This window comes from Zalophus californianus, chromosome 5 (assembly GCF_009762305.2).
Source record: "Zalophus californianus isolate mZalCal1 chromosome 5, mZalCal1.pri.v2, whole genome shotgun sequence".
NCBI classification, from domain to species: Eukaryota; Metazoa; Chordata; class Mammalia; order Carnivora; family Otariidae; genus Zalophus; species Zalophus californianus.
Window position 1 is genome coordinate 40,168,907 of NC_045599.1, and position 22,937 is coordinate 40,191,843.

The window sequence follows — 22,937 nt, forward strand, 5'->3', positions numbered from 1 at the left end:
CCCAATAGTTTATTTTTGCTTCTATTTCCCTTGCCTCGGGAGACTTACCTAGAAAAATGTTGCTACGGCTGGTCTCAGAGAGATTACTGCCTGTGCTCTCTTCGAGGACTTTTATGGTTTCAGGTCTCACATTTAGGTACTTAATCCATTTTGAATTTATTTTTGTGTATGGTGTATGAAAGTGGTCCAGTTTCATTCTTTTGCATGTCGCTGTTCAGTTTTCCCAGTACTATATGTTGAAGAGACTGCCTCTTTCCCATTGTATACTAATTCCTCCTTTGTTGAAGACTAATTTTTTTGATGAGGTAAAATTCAAATAACATAAAATTAACCATTTTAGTCTGTACAATTCAATGGCCTTTAGTATTTTCACAATGTTGTGAAATCATCACCTCTATTTAGTTCCAAAGTATTTTTATCACCTCCAAAGTAGACCCTTTACCCATTAAGAAGTCACTTCCCATCCCTCTGCCCCCAGGCCCTGACAATCACTAATCTGCTTTCTGTCCGTGGATTTACACATTCTGCGTGTTTTATATAAATGGAATAATACAATATGTGACCTTTTGTGTCTGGCTTCTTTCACTTAGAAAAATGTTTTTTGTTGTTGTAGCGTGTTTCAGTATTCCATTCCTTTTTATGGCTAAATAATTTCCATTGTATGAATATGCCACAGTTTGTTTATCCATTCATCTGTTGATGGACATTTGGGTTGTATCTACTTTTTGGCTGTTGTGAATAGTGCTACAGGTTTTGTGTGGATACTCACAGGTTCTTTCAGGTTCTTTCAAGCATATCATAGGGGTGGGATTGGTGGGTCATATGGTAAAATTCTATGTTTTACATTCTGAGGAGTTGCCAAACTGTTTTCCACAGTGGCTGTACCATTTTACAATCCTACCAGCAACATACGTGGCCTCTAATTTCTCCACATCCTTGCCAAAACTTGCTATTTTCTTTCTTTAAAAAAAAAGTATAATGACCTTAGTAAGTCAAAACATAGTGAAAATGTTATCTCTGTGGTTGTGATTTATATTTCCCTAATGACTGAAGAAATTGAATGCAATTTCTCCTCCAGTTTTATTGAGATATAATGGACATACATCACTGTATAAGTTTAAGATATGCAGCATAATGGTTCAACTTACATATATAGTGAAATGATTACCACTATAACTTTAGTTAGCATCCATCTGCTCATATAGATACAATAAAAAGAAAGCAAAAAAGAAGAAAGAAAGAAAGAAAGAAAGAAAGAAGAAAGAAAAAAGAAAAAGAAAGAAAAAAGAAAAAAGAAAGAAAGAAAGAAAAAGAAAAAGAAAGAAAAAAGAAAGAAAGAAAGAAGAAAAAGAAAGAAAGAAAGAAAAAGAAGAAAGAAAGAAAGAAAGAAAGAAAAAAGAAAGAAAGAAAGAAAAAGAAAAAAAGAAGGAGAGATTTTTCTTGTGATGAGAACTCTTAGGATTTACATTCTTAGCACTTTTCCTGTATCCCATACAGCAATGTTAGCTACAGTCATCCTGTTGTACATTGCATCCCTGTATTATCTCATAACTAGAAATTTGTACCTTTTGACCACTTTCTTCCAATTCCTTTTCCCCTACCCCCATCCCACTTTGGTAAACACAAATATGATCCCCTTTTTCTAGGAGTTTATTGTCATTTTTTGAGTTTTTTTTTTAGATTTCACATATATGAAAGATCATTACTGTGTTTGTCTTTTTCTGTCTGACTTATTTCATGTAGCATATGCCCTCAAGGTTCATCTATGTTGCTGCAGATGGTGTGATTTTTTTCCATTTTTATGGCTGAATATATATTCCATTGTGTATATACCACCACTTCCTTATCCATTCATCCATCAGTGGACCTTAGATTGCTTTCATCTCTTGGCTATTGTCATAATACAATATGTACATACAAGCTGTGAACATGGAAGGACAGGTATCTGTCAAGTTGGTGTTTTTGTTCCCTTAGGATATATTCCCAGAAGTGGGATTGCTAGATCATATGGTAGTTCTATTTTTAATTTTTTAAGGATCCTCCGTGCGGTTTTCCATAGTGGCTTCATTGCCACCAACAGTCAGCAACTTTTTAATGTACCCGACACCCATTTGTACTCGATTAATGTACTTCTTTGGAGAAATGTCCATTTAAAAAAATTTGTGTACCTTTTTGTTATTGAGTGTAACAGTGCTGTGTATTTTCTGGATAATAGTCCCTTATCAGATACAGTTTATTCTCACTATTTATAGATTCTATATTTGTGAATTTGCCTACTACTGCTAAAATTTGTTCATAACTCAAAAATCAATATGGTTTTGTCATCATTGGAAGACATGCAGAACAGTGAAAAATTTAGTTGCAGAGACACACATTCCAGCTGAGGTAGGAATATGGTGTCCCTCTACCTTCTTGTTCCAGCTATCACACAGAGATGACCAGAGGACGGAGACAGCTGGGCGGGGCAACGTCATACAAGCAGTCCAGCTCTGGGGCCTACTGGAGGGGTTCGAATCCCAACGCTGCCATCCATTAGTAGTGTGCCCTCAGGTAAGTTGCTTAACTCTTCCGAACCTTGTTTTCTTTCACGTAAAATTTTCAAAAAAAAAAAAAAAAAGAATGCCAGGATGAATTGTTTTTAGGATCGAAGACTATCATCTATGTGATTGTGTCCCTTCTCTCTCTATATCCCTGGTCTATATAGATTTCTAGGAGCAGTGTTTCAGTGTTTGCTAACTGAGTGATTGCAGCGACTTTTAGAATGTCTCACCAATAACAAGAATAGACTATATGATTTACAAATATTATCTCCTATTTATTAGGTCTTGTCACTTACTTGACAGTGTGCTTTGATACATAAAAGTTTTTAATTTTGATGAAGTCCAAATTGTCTGTTCTCTCTTTTGTGGCTTAGGTCTCCAGTTCTAACTTTTGAGAAGTGGATTTGCTTGGTTCAATCATAGATGAAGCAATTATGCTTAAGTGTATTCCCATTCATTGATAATTGGCTGCAGAGAGGCTTAGGAGAGAAGCTGAATTGATTTACCCAGACTTAGGTAGCTACTGAAGGGCAGTTGAGAATCCAACTGACACCTGATGTTAGAACGTGTGATCTTACCTGCTCTAATTAGGCAGAGAAGGGATCATTATGGTGAACTAAAGAAACACCTAAGGGTGATCAACTTTCTCAAAAAATGGATGGCATTTAGATGAAGAGGAGAAAGGAAGTAGCTTTCTTTGTAGGACATTCTTGTTTGTAGAAGATGTATTCAATTAGAGCAGATCTGTATAAATGATGAACAAACCCTTATCACCACCTCAACTTCTTTGTTCCTCATATTTTACTCCACTGCGTTGGGCCTTAATAGACGTCCCTAACACTTAGTGGGGTTGGCTGTTGGGAATCACAAATTATGGACACGAGAGGGCGCCAAAAGCTCTCTGTTCCTCTGGTTCTTTAGGCCCAGATGTAGGAAATTGTTACCTTCCATTATTGCTGTTTGTATTTGCAGAGAAGAATTTAGATTACAAAACTCAGGAAAATCTGAATAGAACTAACGAAAATACAGCCTAATATACAAATATTTAGATTTCAAGATTGACTGAAGTCCAGTCCCAGAATTGTTGATGATTTGGCACCATTTTAAGTGAATGTAGTAGAACTTCAAAGCTAGAAAGAGTATTTGAAATTACCTTTCCTTTTCTCCCTCCCTGCTCCCTTTCCTCTCTCTTTTTCTCCTTTCTCCCAGGCAATCTTTCCAGTTTGGAAAACAAAACAAACTATAAGCAGAGTTGTTCTTCCACATATATGATTTATACATAAAATATATATAAATTTCATGTGCAGAAATGTTTTTCTGATCAAAGCACATAAACAGATATATTTGAAAACCACTCTAGTCTAATGCTACTGTTTCACAAGTGGGAAAAATAAAATCAAGAGAGAGAAAAATGTTTGTCCAGAGCAAGTTATTGGCAGAGTCAGCTGCAGGCTCCTATGCTTTTCACTACATCATTTTACAAACATGCCCACGCATGCTTTGCTGCCCTCTGGGCTGGGGTTTCTGAAGTAAGACTCACCTGTGGGGACTTCAGATTCACTCTATCACTAGACATATTGCTATATAATACATTAAAAGAACCGTTTTCCTAGTCTTGTTATGGGTCTTGGATGTTTTGGCCACCTGTGTGCTCTTTGAGTTCTAGGGAGAGGCTGCGGATTACCCTAAATTGGCCGCAGATATTTTCTCTGAGCTTGCAGCTATCACACAGACAGGTGCAGTAGAAATCTGCACACATGTTGCATGGTACAAACATCCTTTGCTTTAGGAGTGTGCTGCCAGGAACAAAGAGATTGGAGAAGTTTCTGTAATTGATTTTGGACTTGATTGGAATTCCTGGTTGGAATGAGACAGCCTATTTAGGAAAGTCACAAGTCAGGAGGGATACACAAAAACTTGTGCATATCTAAAAGAAGGTCCAAGATAATAAAAAATGGGAAAGGCCATGACTATGAAGAGTAGAAGAAACTGGGGGCGAGGGGGCGGATGTTAGCTCAGAAAGCTCAGGTGCCAAAATTATTATCTTCAAGTACCCGAACAACTAACCTGAGAGAGGAGGAGCTTATCTGCTCCATAAGCCCAGAACTAGAACCTATGGGTAGAATTTGCTGGGATTTAGAGTTGGGCTTACTAGTCAGAGCTAATGATGCCCTGGATATCATAGAGACTGGGACATCAGAGAGATGTGGGTATGGTTCCTGGCTCCATCCTTTTTGCTTGTATGACCCTGGGGACTGTGGTTGTGAAGAGGAGCAATATTTTGCCATATTGTGTAGATAGCTCTTTTTTCCCCTTTCCCACATGCCCTTCTACTTCACGCTCTCATTGCCAGCCTACACTGCCTGGAGTTTGAAAGTAAAGACTAAGAGAGTAGTTTGAGAAAAAGGGTTTTGAGTACCCAAAGTCTGGCTTTTAGAATCAAAGGCTAGAATGTCTGGAAGGAATTAGAACATAATGTTTGGAAACATAGAGTAGGAGTCACACTGTACCACCCCCTAAGACCACATAAAAATTCCACGGGCTAGAGGTTCAGGTGTGGAGGAAAGGTAATGTCGAGGAAGGAGGTTGGTGGAGCCCAGCCTGCCTGGGGCTCAATGTGCCAGGAGGAACCGGGACAGAGCAATGGAATCAGCACCAAGACTCATCAACTACCGACAGGGAAACATCATCTATCACAAGGTGGGAGCCAAATCCTTAATGCAGATCATGGGACCACATTAGGCAATTGCACCAGTGTTGTAAATCATCCTGCCATAGAGCTATATTAGCTATCCTCATCACCTCCTTATGAGGCCCTCTACCGAAACACCAGCAGAGTGGCGTCTTTGTCCTGTAAGAGGAACAACTCTTTGGGACCCATATTTTGTTTAGCCCCATCCAACTTGCCCTGAATGGAAAAAGCTTTTGTTTGTCTGGTATGTTCTAAGACCCAGTTGAAATGCCAGGAGGTCTCCTGAATGCTGAAAGGAGGAATGCTTATATGGACGGGCAGCCTCATTTCTCTGCCTTAGTAGGAAAACAGACCTGGCGCGAGAGATCCAGCCTGCTCTTCCCCAGTCTCATTCAAAACAATAATTCCATTCTCCTACTCTTCCCATCCAGTTACAGTTAACTTGTCTAGGTCTTTTTTTTCTGTTATAGATTATAACTTCAATCGTTATTTTATAAGTTTGCTCCAAGATTAAATGTGATAATGCATAAAATATTTAATATTTAAAATATTAGCATATTGATTGTCTTAGAATATGCTCACTAGAAGGAAGCTGTTATTATTATTCAAAGGATGATGAGATCATAATTCCTTTAGGTATTCTTGTGAAACTGAGTGACTGCTTGGTGTTTATGTGGTAAAGGTTATTAGGATTTCTGAATGTGTAGTGAGTGATTTGTGAGTTTAGATTCAGTATTTTTGGACCTGCTGTGCATGGGCTCCTATAGCCTGGCTGCATCAGAATAAATTGGTATAACTTTCTTTTTTTTTTTTAGATTTTATTTTTATCTATTTGACAGAGACAGACACAGCGAGAGAGGGAACACAAGCAGAGGGGGTGGGAGAGGGAAAAGCAGGTCTCCCGCCGAGCAGGGAGCCCGATGCAGGGCTCGATCCCAGGACCCCGGGACCATGACCTGAGCCGAAGGCAGACGCTCAACGACTGAGCCACCCAGGCGCCCCTAACTTTTTTTTTAAGATTTCATTTTTAAGTAACACTCAGTGTGGGGCTCGAACTCACAACCCTGAGATCAAGAGTTGCATGCTCTACTGACTGAACCAGCCAGGTGCCCCAACCTGGGATAACTTTTAAAAAATATATAAATCTGGGCCCAAATCCAGCTACTTCGGTAGATCTAAAGAAGGGTTCAAGATACTGTGTTACGAACAAGCTGCTTCCTTCTGGAAGCTCTAGGAAAGAATCTATTTCCTTGGTTTTTCCAGCTTCCACCACAGTCCTTCATTCACGCCCTTGCATCGCTTCAGCGTCTGCTTCTGTTGTCACATCTCCCTGCTGACTCTGACCCTCTACCTTCCTCTTATAAGGACTTTTGTGATTACATTGGACCCACCAGGAAAGCCCAGGGAAATCTTTTTATCTCAAGATTCTTAACCTGATCACATCTGCAAAGTCCCCTTTGCCATATAAAGTAACATATTCACAGATTCTGGGGATTAGAATGTGGACATCTTTGGAGGCCATTATTCTGTCATTGGTGGTAACCTGTTGTTTTTGTTGTTGTTGTTGTTGTTGTTGTTTTGGACTGTCAATTACACAGAGAAATCCCTAGATGATTTCATTCACTCCCATCTAAATCCATGTGAGAGGTCTTTTCTTGTACATCACCACCCTCTCAGTGCCCATTTCATTGGTGTACAAGTGTCCTGGGAAGCTGATGAAGAGTTGACAATTCTAGGGTAAGATGAATGGGAACAGAATAAGCTTAAGGGTGAGGATATAAATGCTCTCACTCTTGCTAGATGATCAGTGGGCTACTTACTGACTTCTGTCAAAGAGAGAACCTCGTGATAACTCCTCAGTACAGGCACATAAGACTGCACTTGTGAAGGCACCAGCCTCTGATCTCTAAGTCTCCCCCATCTCTTTCTTCTAAGCCTTGGAAGTCCATCCTTTATCTTGAAGGTAGGAAAATTTTATTATTCACATTATTATTGTATCATATATTCTTTCAAAATCTCATGTGTCAGAACAGGTGGGCTGCTAAACTCAGAAGCCAACAATTGACTCTCTTTGTTTTCTCTCCTGCTGTCAGTTCATCTCTAAGACGATGATGAAGAATGCTTAGCTGACTGAATGAGGGAAAGAACAAAGATTAAAGCAAATTCTGGAAACAAATAATATTAAGTAACATTTCAAGATATTATCCATCTTCATGATGTTTAAGGTTCATGTTGTTTAAAATCCAAAACACAACTTCACCAAGTCCATAACTAGTGCTTGTTCTACTATACCACACCCCCTTTGTGCTGTCTTTAGCTTTTTCACTTCCATAATTTGTGCAATAACTTCAAGACCTTGGATTTCCAAAGTGACAATGGCATATTCCACTTCCACCAATACACCTCCCACAGTTACTAAATATCTACTCTCACTGTATGACAAGAGTATCCTGCTCTCCCGCTCCTGGGAAAGGTTGACTATCAAGATCTCTGTACCACCCTGGGTTCAGCTGCCAGTCTGTCTTTCCACAATTTCAGCCAACTCTCTCTCTGACTCAGCTCTCTGTCTGCAAAACCAGGCAAGGACTTGTAGAAAGCATCTCCTACTCCTTCTCTTCTCCCAGGGAAAATAGGATTAGTATTCAGTACACTGAACACAGGGCAGCTCCCTTTCAGTTTGTTTGTCTGGTATTAAAAGAGGATGGGAACTAGCTTACCATCTGAAATGAGTTCCTTCCCACAGATACCTGCCCACCCTCTAATACCCAGCTACACATCAAGAATGTGGACTCCGCTTGGCAGTTCAACTGGTCCAGCTTCCTTAATGCAAGTGGCTGCTTGTCTAGCCCTGTCTCAACCTTCCAGCTCTTCTCTTCTAATTTTATAGTGAAACAGTACAAAGAGGCAGCCTAGATTGTGTGTAAGTTGCTCTGTGTTTGCATCAGAAAAAATATGGACTGAGTCCCAATTTTGCTGGTTACTAATTATGTGATCTTGGGCAAGTTATTTAACTTCCTAAAGCTTCTATTGCTCCTCTATAAAGCAAGACCGAAGGCACCCACATCAATGGATTGCTGTAGGGATAAAATAAATAAAATAAAAATAAAATAAAATAGGTAAAGCACTTAAAAGTCTGTGTGGCGCACACTGCTCCCCAAATGATAGTCATTGTTATATTTTGTTTTACTTTATAAAAATGCACTGAGTCGGTATTATGAAAAATACCACACTTGTACTATGGAAATAGGTAAAGAAGAAGGAGACATGGTCCCTGTCTTCAAGGAATACTGTAGACTAGCGGGAGATATAGAAAATATCAAAGTAAGCAAAGGGAAGGGATGAAGCAAGGTAAAATTAGAGGGAAAGAACTCAGTGAACATGAAGCTGGAACTGCACAGCCTGGAGGAGGGTCCCGAGAGAAACCACATTGCAGAAGTGTGGGAAAGGTGATGTCCCATCTTGTGGGCAAAAGCTTTCCCCATGTCCCTGTGTGAGCCTCTTCCATTCAATAGTGCTAGATCAAGACCATGAACATATATACCTCTATTATTGTGTATTTGGGGGGATTAACCATGGGTTGGAGCTATAGTTAGTTAGGAGACTCTAGAAAAATGAACAAAGAAACATCTCTTTCTAGTCCACTTGTTCTTTTCTTATACCACTGTGATCATCTGTTCACAATTAAAAAGCTTAGATTTTTTTTTAAAGATTTTATTTATTTATTTGAGAGAGAGAGAGAGAGCACAAGAGGGTGTAGGGTCAGAGGGAGAAGCAGACTCCCCGCCGAGCAGGGAGCCCGATGCAGGACTCAATCCCGGGACAGTCGCTTAACCAACTGAGCCACCCAGGCGCCCCAGAAAGCTTAGATTTTTTTTCTAGATGCTATTCAGTCACAGAAAATTTCCTGGGCAGGTTTTAGCTATCTCTAAAATTTGGAATGAAAATTAACTGAAGTGTAAGTATGCCAAGCTGAGTGCATGTCTGCCCTCTTAACACTAGATAAAGCATGCAAATTCTCTGAATGCCTTACCAGAGAGTCACTGTTTGTGTGGGCTGAAGTAGTACATGGGGAGCTGGCTGGGTCACTCCTCAGATCACTAGCACAAAAGTTACAAAATTCTCCTGTTCTCCAAATGTCACAAGGAGGCAGTGCAGTATTATTAGAATCAGGGCACCTATAAAAGATCTTCCTCAATTTATGATGGGGTTAATAAATATTTAAGTCACAAATGCATCGAATACACTTAACCTACTGAATGTCATAGCTTAGCCTAGCCCACCTTAAACATGCTCAGAACACTTTCATTAACCTATAGTTGGGCAAAATCATCTAACACAAAGCCTGTTTCAAAATAAAGTGCTGAATATCTTATATAATTTATTGAATACTGTATTAAAAGTGAAAAACTGAATGACTATATGGATACAGAATGGTTGTAAGTGTATTGGTTGTCTACCCTCGTGATCATGTGGCTCACTACCACTGCCTACCACCTTGAAAGAATATCATACCACATGAGCCCAGGAAAAGATCCAAATTTGAAATTTGAAGTATGGTTTATACTGAATGCATATTGCTTTCTCACCATCAAAGAGTCAAAAAATCATAGGTCTTAAGTTGGGGATTGTCTGTATTCTAGTGCTAGCCCAACTGTGACAATTGTATATAAAATCAGGCAAACTTTCTTAATTGCTTTCTTAGTAAGCAAAATAGGCAAAGTAATCCTTGCCTGTGGCTCTGTAGCATACAAATGTAATTTTCTTGAAGAATCTGATACTTCTTGGTATCAGATTGGTAAGAAATGATAACTTCAGGTTGGACCACTGTATGTGGTTATTGTGAAGATCAGACAATACAAAGGAAAACATTTTGGCAACTTTGTCTTCAAAGCTAGTTTTACATGTCTGAGAAGACCAGCTATATTCCCATTAAGGTTTTGCCAGGTTGGTCATTTCCTGTTGCTCCATCTTCATAGGACAGGGTTTCTAGGTCTCTGTAGACCCTCCAAAGCTAATCGGCCAAGGCTGGTGAATGGCTTGTAATCGTCCACAACATATATGCAGAACATTCATCAGTCTCAGATTTTCCAATTCTAGTAGGGAGACAATAGGAAAGGGAGTGACTTCCAGGATTTGGGTCTCAGAATTAGGCATTTTGTAAATAGGATAACCACATGTCAGTGTACCTAAGTCATTCCAATGCCTTCTGCTTGCACTTGGAGTAAAATCTAGACTTGTTACTGAAGACTGCCAGCATTCATATGCTCTGGCCCTGGCCTACCTTGAGCAACCAGCATTATGATCTAGTCATATGGACTTTCTGTTCTTCATATATGCCAAACCCATTCTTGCTCTGGGGCTTTTTTTCCTTTCTTCCCTCCTCCTATAATGCTCTTCCCCTAAACCTTTGCATGGTTGGCTGTCATGCCTTCATCCTCATTCCTTTCTCAACTCAAAGCTAACTTCCTTAAAGAGGACTTTCCCAATTATGCTGTCTAAGGTTCCCTCCTTTGCCCCCGTCACCATCTCCTTCATTTATAGCTCTTATCACAATCTGCAATTGAATTATGCATTGTTTCATTCACTTGTTTACTGTGTACCTTCTCAATAGAATGAAACCCGTTCTACCAGTGTGATACTCCAAATACTTAACAACTCATATCACATGGCACTAATCTTTTGGAGTTGATACTGGCCGAAGTCTTGGATCAGGGTCCAGGCAGCCCCTCTTTCTGTACTTTAACCCTTAATTTGCTCACATGTGGGGAGATCTAGAAGTCCTGAGGGAGGAGTTAGAGTAAATAGGGCAACACATGTGAAGTCGGGGACTCAAGGAAATGGTTAGTTAGCCATTACTATGAAAATATTTCAGTATTTTATTTTATTTTTTTAAGATATTACTTATTTATTTGAGAGAGTGAGACAGCATGAGGGAATGCAAGTTGGGGGAGGGACAGAGGAAGATGGAGAGAGGGAATCTTAAGTAGACTCTGTGCTTAGCGTGGAGCCTGACACGGGGCTCAATCCCACAGCCCTGAGAACATGACCTGAGCCTCTATCAAGAGGCTCCAACTTGATGTTTTCTAGAAGAGTTGTAAGTGCCCTGGGTTTATGGGTTATTGAAGGGGGTAAGTACTGGTGTATTTAGGCCATGGATTTTGGTTTAATAACTAATATTTGTAACTCTTCATAGTTTACAAAATCTACACATCAATTATCTCATTTTGTCTTCACAGCTGTCTTGAAAGGGTAGCAAGACAAGAATTACTCATTTTTCAGTTGAGTAAACTCAGGCTCTTCTAAGTCAAGTGATGGCTAAAGGGTGGGCAGAGCTGGGAAATAGCTTCATGTCTTCTGGGCTGGGACTATGTTCTTTCCACCAGCTTGTATGTTCTGTCCCCAGCTGGATGGATCTGAGCCTGAGCATGGAAGCAGCCACTGGATATACATGTAAAGATTCTGGCCTCCACAAGTAGGATTGTATATGCCTTTATACAACAACTGTGGCTGGGTTACAAAATAGGGGATTTCAAGCAGGAATGACCAACCTATGAGGGAGGGTCTAGAGGGCCCTAGGAACCCTGTCAAAGAGTTTGGAGGAACAGTTAATGACCAATCTGGAAAAGCCTTTATGGAAATATAGTTGATCTTTTCAGACACTTAAAAATCAGTCTTGAAGACAAGATTGCCAAGACTTTTTCTCAGCAAGTTCACAGGGCAGAGTTAATAACAACAGTGAAAAATCATTGCAAAAATCAGGGTTTTTGTTTTTGTTTTTTGATTTTTTTTAGATTCCAATATAGTTAACATACAGTATTATATTAGTTTCAGGTGTATAGTATAGTGATTCACAATTCTACCCATTATTCAGTGATCATCATAAGACTACTAAAAATATACATTTAAAAATGAGAAGTAATGTAGATTAAGGCAGTGTTTACCAAAATATAATACATACAAAATGGTGCTAAGAAATAGTTTTTACTTAGAACATGGTTGAACACTTTGAATACTTTTATTTATTAAGAATTTATTTTAGGGTGCCTGGGTGGGTCGGTTGGTTAAGCAACTGCCTTCAGCTCATGTTCCTGGAGTCCCAGGATCAAGTTCCGCATCAGGCTCCCTGCTTAGCGAGGAGTCTGCTTCTCCCTCTGACCCTGCCCCCTCTTTTGCTCAGTCTCTCTCTCAAATAAATAAAAAATCTTTAAAAAAAAAGAGAGCATATACCGTATGGTATATGAGAGAAAATACATAACTAGTAGACAAATTTTGTGATTTCAGGTATTTAAGAAGTGGTTAAAATAAATATTTAAGTTTTTAAAAAAATGAAACAGGATCACTTAAAGATAATTTTTTAAAAGATTTTATTTATTTATTTATTTTAGAGATAGAGGTTGAGAGAGAGCGAGAGAGCATGAGGAGGAGCAGAGGGAGAAGGACTAGCAGACTGAGTACAGAGCCCAATGCAGGGCTCAATCCCACAACCCCAAGATCACGACCGGAGCTGAAACTAAAAGTTGGATGCCCAACTGACTAAGCCACCCAGGTGCCCCTAAAGAGATATTTGAGCTGTATAATAGTAAAGATGATTCTCAGACATAATACAAATGATGTGATAGATGAGTGAATAAAATCTGTGAAAACTGTATTCCTTGAAGCTGGCTCTATCACTTTGCATGACCTTGAACACATTTTTTTTTTAAGGTCTTATTTATTTGACAGAGAGAGAGACAGCAACAGAGGGAATACAAGCAGGGGGAGTGGGAGAGGGAGAAGCAGACTTCCCGAAGAGCAGGGAGCCCGATCTTGAACACATCATTAACATTTCCTCACCTGTTTAATGATTTTGTGGCACGGTTTCAATGGTTAAGTGCACAGAAAGTATTCAGCACAGTTTGGCACACAGAATTCAACAAATGCTAGCTACTGTTTTCACATTTTATCAATAACAGTGAGAACTGTTCAACCATGGAAAGCTGTGAAGCAGAAAGCTCCTCATCATTGGAGGTGTGTAAACAGGACTAGGTGGGTATTTGTCAGGGATGCTGCAAAGGACATTCCTACATAGGTGGGAGCTTAGTTAGAACTTTGAGGTGATTCCAGCTAGGAGATTTCTGTAATTCTGCTTTTTGGTGAATTCCAGGATGCAGGAGAGACTTAGACCTAGAGTTTTTCTCCTACGTCTTGGGAGGACCCTTAAGTTGCTACTCATGAGGACTCAAAGAGCCATTGCTCTGTGAGCACCATTGTTGGCTGTGACACCCAGGCTTGACTTTCCATCACCCACATCACTGTCAAGGAGAACTGTTTGAGAACCACACAGCTATTGTCCCATAGTTCTTGCCCAACCAGGAAAAATGCCTGTTCTGTCCTCACATCCTTCCTCACAACCGTGGGAAAGACTAGAAGGGCTTCTCATGGGTACAAAGAGAATCCATCCTGTCTAACTCTCAACTGGAACCTGGCCTATTCCCAGTAGTGGCTGCTGACAGGCATCAGGTCCACCTTGAGAGCTCTAGCTATGGGAAACCTTTCTTTAAACAAGCTGAAATGTGTTTCTCTGTAGCTTTCACCCACATGCCCTAGTTTCATCTCCTTTAACCACAAAGAACAAGTCTCCCCATTGCCTCCCATGGGAATCTTGCAGAAGATTGCAGACTAATGGAGTGTTTGTCCTGTTGTTGTTCATTTCCTAATCATTCTCCATTGTTCCCACAGATGGATTGTTTCTGGGGAGCAACTTCCTGTACCCTCCTCTTCCTCATCATCATATCATGTTCTAATACAGTGCATCTCTGCCCCTTTTGAAGGCCAGAGATTGTAGAATCTGGGCCCCCTTTTCTTCATAAAGAGAGTTGCTCTCAGTAACAGTTCAGTTACAAGGGATCCAGTAAATGTATTTATGTGAAGCCATTAGTAATCATGGCATGTTTGGTGTTCTTTAGAGCTCTGGCCCCCCAGGGTAGCCACTATCCCAGTTTCCAACACCAGGAATTTCTTTTTCCTGTTTTTGAACTTTAATTAAGTAGATTCATATGGTATATGCTCTTTTTGTGTTTGGCTTCTTTTGCTGTACATTTCTGTACGTTGCTCTGATAGTCATATACTACTGCATGTAATAATACTTTGTTCTCATTGCTATATGATATTTCATTGTATCTGCGTTCTATTTTGTGACTATATAAATTTCCATTGTAAGGATATACTATAATTTATTTTTTTGTTCCCTTATTAATGGATACTTAGACTGTTTCCAATCTTTGATACACAAACAATCCTGCAATGGACAACATTGAACTTATGTTATTTTGTGCATATGCAATTATAACAACCTAGTAAGTTCCTAGAAGTACACCTACCGGGTTAACAGGTATAGATATTTATAATGTTGAAGAATATTGACAAATTACCCTCTATACAGGATGTACTCTTTACATTCCCACCATCAAATTATTTGAGAGACTATTTTCTTAAACTTTTAAAGCTTGGAGCTTGTAGAGTTAGAAATCACATTGTATAACCCACTTATTGTATAACCCACATGAGAGAAATTGAAGACCTTCAAGGTGAAAAGACTTGCACAAAGCCATAGAACGAGTTAGTTATAATTTTCAAATTCTGAAGGAGGCTTAGGTGCTGGTCTCATTTCAGAGAGACCCAACAAAACATCAAACATCCTGTTCTGCTATTGGCATCCTGCCTCTCCCTCCCCTCCTCTTCCCCAACTGCCTTCATTTATTTGAAAGGGAGAGAGACACAGAGAGAGAGCGAGAGAGAGCATATGTGCTTGTGCACATGTGGGGGAGGGACAGAAGGGGAGGGAGAGGGACAAGCAGACTCTGAGCTGAATCCGATATGGGGCTCCACATGGGGCTCTATCTCACAACCGAGAGATCATGACCCTGAGATCATGACCCGAGCCAAAATCAAGAGTCAGACGCTTAACTGGCTGAGTCACCCAGGTGCCCCATCTCCAACTGCCTTCAAAGACAAGCACAAAAAGGCCCAGCCACACACACCAGGACCACCAACCTAAGAGATCTCCAATTCCACTGCCCTAGTTTTCATCCACAGACTGAGGATTCTAATATCTCATTCTAATGTCATTTCTCTCCCGAGTTCCAGGATTTTGCACAGTGGCCTCCTGGATATCTATGCATGAATATCTTAAGGGTGTTTTAATCTCACCATGCTCAAAACTGAACCCATCCACTTTCTGTCCATTTCCCCATCTCTGCAGTGAGAAGAGTAATAGGACGTACTTTACAGGGTTGTTACGAAGATTACATGAATGAATACATGCATAAAGCACTTAGAATAGTAACTGATGGATTAACTATGTAGCTATTATTGGTGAGTATAGGACAACAAATAAACAAAATATGCTGAATGGTGATATGAGGAGAAAAATGAAGTTGGGAGAGGTTGGGAAGTGCTGCTAGGGACCGAAGAATGCCACAGGGCAATTTTGGAAAAATGATACGTTCCTCAGAGTTTTCTTCTTGCAGGAAACAAATATCTGAGGAAATTCTGGGCGAACCATATAGGATATATATAAACCATTATGGCTGGTTGGTCATTCTGAGTGTTTTTCAAGTTGTTCAAGATGCTGAGCATGAGGAGCCTTCTGCCTGACAGCTAAAGTCACCTCTAGGTCCTAGATCCATTTCTCTGGCCTCCTCAGAGGGAGTGAGTTCATGATGGGGTTACTTCCCAAGGAATAAGGGATTGCATTTTTATATGGTAGTAGCCTGCATCCTCAGGGTCTATGCCAAGTCAAGTGTCAGCTTGCAGCAGAGAAGGGTCTTGTGAACCTGGGAGGGTGATTGGTTAGACTTGACACAGAGCTGTCCCACTCACAGTGCCACCTGCCGAACGCTGCCGGTTCACAAACTGTTGTCACATCAATCCACACCAAGTCCTATTTGGGTATTATTGCTGATTGTCCCATTCATATGAGTGTATGGAATCAGAAAAGTTGCAGGCAGCAAATAACTCTAGATTTCAGCTGGAAAAGGCCTTTCATCCTTCCATCTCTTTCACTTAGAAAACGAAGGTGACAAATCAGAGTGCTACAGTGTAGAAGCCTAAAACCATCCAGGGCAAAGTGCTGGCTTGGTGGGTTTCAGCCCTGGGGCTACTGAGAAGGTGAAGAGATCTGCCATTTTGGATTAACGGCTTCAGTCACACGGACCCTGCATTCACTGAGTTGACATTGAGGGCAAGGAGCGATTCAACCCATTTTACTTCGGACTGTGTCCAGGCATTTCCCTGGGAAGGAAAGAACTAGGGGATAATTTAAGGACTCCACCCAGATAAAAGCATTCTGGCATAATACAATGAGTGGAAAATTTCCAGCTGGGGGAATATTCAGCTCCACAAATGACCAGTATCAGCAGCCACACAGTGAAGAGAAGAGATGAGGAAAGAATTCATGAGACATCTGAAGGGAGGCGGTGGGAAGTGATGCAGAGAGCCCCAGGCTTTGGAGCTTGAGCCAAGATTCAATTCCCCACTCTTTCCTCTATGAGCTTCTGATTTCAGGTTCTTGTGTACTTATGGGAGGCCGCACCTCCTTTGCACATTTGCACATTGTGTGGTTGATGTGAGCCTCCAGTGAAAACTAAAGTGTTTGTGAACTATAAAAAGCCACGGTTTGGTTAGAATAATAAGGCCTCCTCTGAATTACATCAGACTATCAATACTATGTATGGAATTGACATGGCTGTCTTGGTCACAGCACTGTAAGTGAAACCTGAAAGACACTGTGAGAAAACACTTGTAGGCGTGGAATTGCATCATGTATAAATATGGTGCTCGTATGTGTATGCATGTGTGTACACGTTTGCACTATTTCAGGGCTATATTCGTGCTCTGGTGTTAATTAAATTTTGATGGAATGGGATCAGGTGCAATGTGGGACAAAGGTTCAGAGCAAGGGCTTTGAAGTCAGAAGGATGGGTGTTCCAACTCCAGCTTACAGCCTTGATGACAAAATTACTTAATTTGCCTGAGCTTTACTTTCATCATTTGCCACATGGTGATAGTAACACATACACTTCATAGTGTGGAGATGAGAATGAAATCTGATTAAAAAAATATGCAACATTTAGCAAATACTGAGAACAATATACATAAAAGACTCCAGTAAATGCCAGTTGTGGTCACTGTCACTAATGTTATTAATAAAACCCACCCGAGGCCTCTGTGTGGATGGATGGAGATTCTTGCCTGAGTGACATGCCTGTGGTGGGACAGGCTAGCGGAGATGGTCCCTGTGAGGAAGGAACATCATTTCTGGAGTCTGTATCTTCCATTCTGAAGCCATGGTTTCATTCTGTATTCCTTTTCTCTGTAACTTCTAGAAATGGAAGAAACCTATGTGTTCTGGGAATTAAGAATGAGAAAAATGAAGGAATAATAATAATAAAAAAAACGGTTACAGCCCCTCATGAAATCATTCAGGGAATTAAGCAAGTTGAATAGAGAGACCAGCAAGAAGGTGCGAGTACTGATCCCCTTGAGGGGCGAAAGGAGAAATGACACATGGGCACAGTTGGGACAGTTGGGGAGCTGTCCTTAGGACTGAGGAGACAGAAGATTCAGAAGAACATAGTGGATAACAGAACTGACTTTAACATCAGGCAAAGCTGGGTTCAAATTCCATTTCTATCACAAACCATTGTGTAGTTGGGCAAGTTACTTGAACTCTTCGTAAAATACAAAGTGGGAATAAAAATAATACTTTTTTCCCTGAGGTGAGATAATATATGTAAAGCGCTTGGCAAAGTGATCATACTTCTGCTACTTCTAGTGGCTAAGTACCAGAAACTTTTCTTTTGGAAACTTGATTTTATTCCCTAACATTAACTTACCTATTTGGCATAGACAAATGAAGATGTTCATTTTGAAAATGCTACTCTGATTTACATATTAAGATCATCAAAGAAAAATGATTCAGGTCCAAGTGGGGACACAGTTTTAAATGGGGGAAGGAGTAGGGTTTACCTGATCTTGGGCATGGAAATGGTGGCAGATAGAGAAACCCATCAGGAAAGGGAGAATTCTAGTCTACTGAGTCAAGTCTGCTAGAACTGCTGTACCTCTTCTCAGGATTATGGTCCTGACATACTACAGTTTTAAAATCTTGCAAATAGCGCACCTGGGTGGCTCAGTCGGTTAGGCGTCTGCCTTTGGCTCAGGTCATGATCCCAGGGTCCTGGGATCCAGCCCTACATTGGGCTCCCTGCTCAGCGGGGAGCCTGCTTCTCCCTCTCCCTCTGCTGCTCCCCTGCTTGTGCTCTCTCTCTCTGTCAGATAAATAAAAATCTTTAAAAAAAACAAAATCTTGTAAATATTTACAGTCTAACTTAACTATATAAATTGTTGCCCAATTATTACTTTTGTCTTTCTGTTCTTCATTTTATTTTTTTCCACAAACAATTATTAAATAGCTGCTTGTTCTCAATGTTAGAAGATTTTGGAATACTAACAGTTCCCGACAGTGGAAGAAAGAGAGAACTCTGATTTCTGTCCTCAAATAACACAAAGCAGCATGTGATAAGAAACCCAAGAGAAAAAAGTTTCATGAGGAAGGATAGCCAAGAGCTAGAATTTGAATTATAGAGCTATTTTAATAGTTTATGAAAATCACATTTCAGAAGGAGCCAGCAGTGTGGAAAGAGACTCAAAGACGTAGTTTGGTATGGAGGGGTCGGTTCTCAAGAATGATTCTAGAATTAATCCCTGGTCAAGATGTCAGCACATTTAAGTACTGGGGAGTCCGGACTGCTTTGTTTCAGCGCCGGCTTTACTTCTTTACTCACTTATGTGACTGATGGCAAGTAACATAATGTCTTTGTGTGTCAGTTTCTGCCTCTATAAAATGGAATCATAATAATATTAATAACTTTCAGAATGGCCGGAAGGATAGATTAGATAATCAGTGTCACATTATTAGCACAGGGCCTGGCACATTGTAAGCCCTCCCTTAGCGTAAATAGTTATTATTATCGAGATCATTATTTTTAAGGAGACAACAAGAGAAGGTTTTAAGCTTGTATTAAGATTTGTTTTGAGGCACACACCAGTTTCTTGAAACTTGGACTACAAAAGCTTTGTCAGAAGACATGACAGTGAAGGGATACTTTAGAATAGAATTCCTTATAAAGATCTGACTCGAATCTCTGTGTTTTCTTTGCATAAAGCATATATAATACTGATGCTTGTATATCTGCGGTACTCCGAACTAACACAACATAATTATGCCGTAATATATGATGTTAACAAGGAAGGCAGTGGTATTCCCCTACTAATAACTCAGCCAGTGGCCTACTCTCTTCTGCCCTATTTGGGTCAACCTGCTGATTCTTCTAAGCCTGATTATATGGACTTTCTTTTGAATTAGGGTTTCTGGTCAATTTAATAACCATTCCTCTCTTTTAAATACATTTAATTAACATATTTTCTTCTAAGCAAGACATTCAAAATAAAACTATTTTAATATTTACTGTTGTTTATGAAGATATTAGCTAATATTTTTGCACCCACACTGTATTTGATAGCTAACCATGTTGTAGAGCATAATGTTTAAGGGCTTGATTTTAATCCTGGCTCTGGACCTCATTGCTGCACAATTCCAAGGGTCACCGTACCTACAGATGACAACCTCAGTGGTGCCATCTAGAGTTTTACACTGTGGTAGTGCTTATTGGCAAGTTGTTTAATCTCTTGTGCCTTGGTTCCTTGTGTTTATTTTTATTTGTTTTTTCAGAAATCCATCCACATTACAAGGTTTTTGTAAAGTTCATTTCGGTTATGTAGATAAAATATGTAACACACTACTTGGCACATAGTAAAGCATAAGTGGGGACTGTATTTATTGTATTCATGATCACTGTCTCCCTTAAACCTTATAGCAACTCTCTAAACTTGATAGACATTCTTATATCCACTTTACAAAGCAGGAGACATAGCACTGTAAAAAATAATTGTTTTTCAAAGCACAAACACAGTGTGTCTCTAGGGTAAGAGATTTTGCCATAACATTAAATAATATAATAATATTATTTTTAGAAAATTAATTATACATTTAATTTTTTTAAAAAATTGTGGTTTTTCTTTATTTAAATAAACAGTGTTCTTTGCCATTGTGTGAATGTATGCGGAAACTAGGGTTTAAAGCCTAAGCATCAAAACAGCTGAGTGTCTGTTTTACCACTTGGGCCACTGAAATTTAGGTGAGGATGTGCTACCATCTTCACATTCCTAAGAATTGAGAACCCTTAGGCAGGTTGACTCCCAGGACATGTCACTATGAGTGTGGCTTTCTTCTAATGACACCAAATATAACAATGCAAGGACTGACTCTGAATTTCCCCCTCCCAGAAAAATGTGAAAGTACATGTGGGGAAACTATTTCCTTAGTCACTAGATTTGTTGATGGAAGGCATTAGTATGTTGTGAGTTAAAGGATGCATTTATTCTGAAAGGTACTTATAATTGCAGTGAAAGAATTTGTAATATTTAGTAATGGTGGGAACAGAGTGACTCATGAGTGAGAGAGGTAGAGTCGAGGAAAAAAAAACAATTTATAAAACGGACAGGTCAACTGTACATTAGAAAGTTCTCTTCACATAATTTCAGTTTTGTGTTTTCCATTAAATAGGAAGGCTGCCTTTTAATTGTGTGTTATTTCATCAATTTGAATACTCCTTTAATAATTATTTTACTGGAAAAGGTTTATTAAGCACCGACTACATAACATGGGCTCTTCTTAAGACTTGAGACACATTGTAAGATGAAACAGGACATAACCCCTGCTCTGACAATCAAGCAGGGAAGACGGATAAATGATAAATTTTGGATAAAGAGTGCAGAGGGAGAGCTTATCTTGTCTAGTAGTTCATGGAGGACCTTGCAAAAATTCACTATGCCCTAAAGCAGGTCTGGTTCTGTGCATTCATTCGTTTATTCGCCCATCCTTTCCTGCAATAATGTGTGTTGTTTTCCTCCAGTTAGGCATGCTCTAAGGATTTAGGAATGAACAAGAACTCTCTAAGACAAGGAAACAAATAAACAAGTAAACAAATGTGTAAGATATCTCAGGTACTGGTGAAGGATAAGAAGGAGGAGAAAATTGCAACAGGAAGATACGTGAGGGGCTGATCTGGGAAGGTCTTTCTGAGGAGATGACATTTCAGATGACCCTTAAATTGAGAGGAACCAGCCATACAAAGAACCTTTTAAAGGTATTCTCAGTGTTTGTCCTTCCTTTCATTATCCACAAAGCTTCAGTGAATTCTAGTCAAAAAGTAGAGCCTTTATTCAGGCATGTTTTGAGTAGCAAAGGCAAAATTGTTAAGCAAACCACCTTCTCCAGCTGAGGCCAGAAGAGAATGACAGTCGTGCTGTCTGGACAATAGCTGTATCAAACAAAAGAATAATTTCCAAGGGTCACTGGAAACAGAGACTTTGGAATGCTGGCATGATAAAGCAGTGAGGGCAGATGAATTAGAAGTTTTACTTATTCTAACTACATGAATAGCAGTAATGGGGAAAATCTAGGAAATGGTTGAGGGACCTGTGGAAGATGGATGGATTTTTCTTGTTTTTTTTTTTTTTTTTTTAAGATTTTATTTATTTATCTAAGAGAGAGAGCACAGGGTGGGAGGGAGGAGTGGGGACAGAGCGGGAGAGAGAAGCAGGCTCCCTGCGGAGCAGGGAGCCCAAGGCTGGGCTCTATCCCAGGACCCTGGGATCATGACCTGAGCTGAAGGCAGATGTTTAACTGACTGAGCCACCCAGGCACCCCCTGGATAGATGGTTTTTGACCAGAGGTTCATTAATCCTGTCACAATTTGGTTATGAAAAGGAAGTATGACCTCATTTTATTGTCATATCCTGGGAAACCTGGAATATGTGGATTATACTTAGCTGTGGGCATTTTTATTCAACATACAAAGACTACTTAGGCTGTAATAATTGCTAACACTTACTGAACATTAACTATGTGTCACCCTCCCCTCTAAGTGCTTACATATGTTAACTCAAGTAATACTTACGACATCTCCATGAGGGAGGTACTAGTTAGAGAATTTGCCCAAGTTCACAGTAGATGTTCAAGAGTCAAGCCCAGGCAGTCCAGCGCCGGGGCTCTCCCTCATTTTGCAGGCCTATTCCTTATGCCATATCTGTGGTTCTTCTCCGTCCGCCACTAGGGAAGCCCCATTGTGTTGTTCGTCACATGATGAGGATTTCCTTGTGAGGGAGAGCGAAAGAACAGAGAGGGACAGAGAGAGACAAACAGAGGAGAGAGAGCTAGCAAAGGTGTGGATAAGCTGCACCACCAGAATTAATCCTATGAAATAAGTCAGAAGAAGAAAAAGAACAATTTTTCAAGTACTGTTCCACATGCAGTCCCTATTTCTCTCAAGTCTCAAAGCAAACAAACAGGGTATTTTTAGCCCTATTCTACAGATGAAGAAATTAAGCTCAGAGCAGTTCGGCAACTTGGATCTGCCTTATCCCTAAATCTACGCTTTTTATGGTACTGTTCCCTAGGGGTGTTTGTTAAAAAAAAAAAAAAAAATGAAAAGTGAAAATAAAGCCATTATCTGACCTGTCATCTAGCCCTAGTTTGATAATGCTGTGATAGGATTTCATACCCAAAGAGAGATTGAAGGGAGCTTTTTATTAAAGACTGT

At 39.9% G+C, this 22,937-nt stretch overlaps 1 protein-coding gene across 1 annotated transcript in view; it reads left to right on the forward strand.

Annotated features, from left to right (window-relative positions):
* The window catches only part of SPINK5 (serine peptidase inhibitor Kazal type 5), a 173,793-nt gene that overhangs the window by 6,512 nt on the left and 144,344 nt on the right, over positions 1–22,937 (forward strand). The window contains exon 2 of the mRNA XM_027604428.2: positions 2,422–2,550. The gene's annotated coding sequence lies outside the window, so the exon portion shown is untranslated. The remainder of the gene's footprint in view (positions 1–2,421; positions 2,551–22,937) is intronic.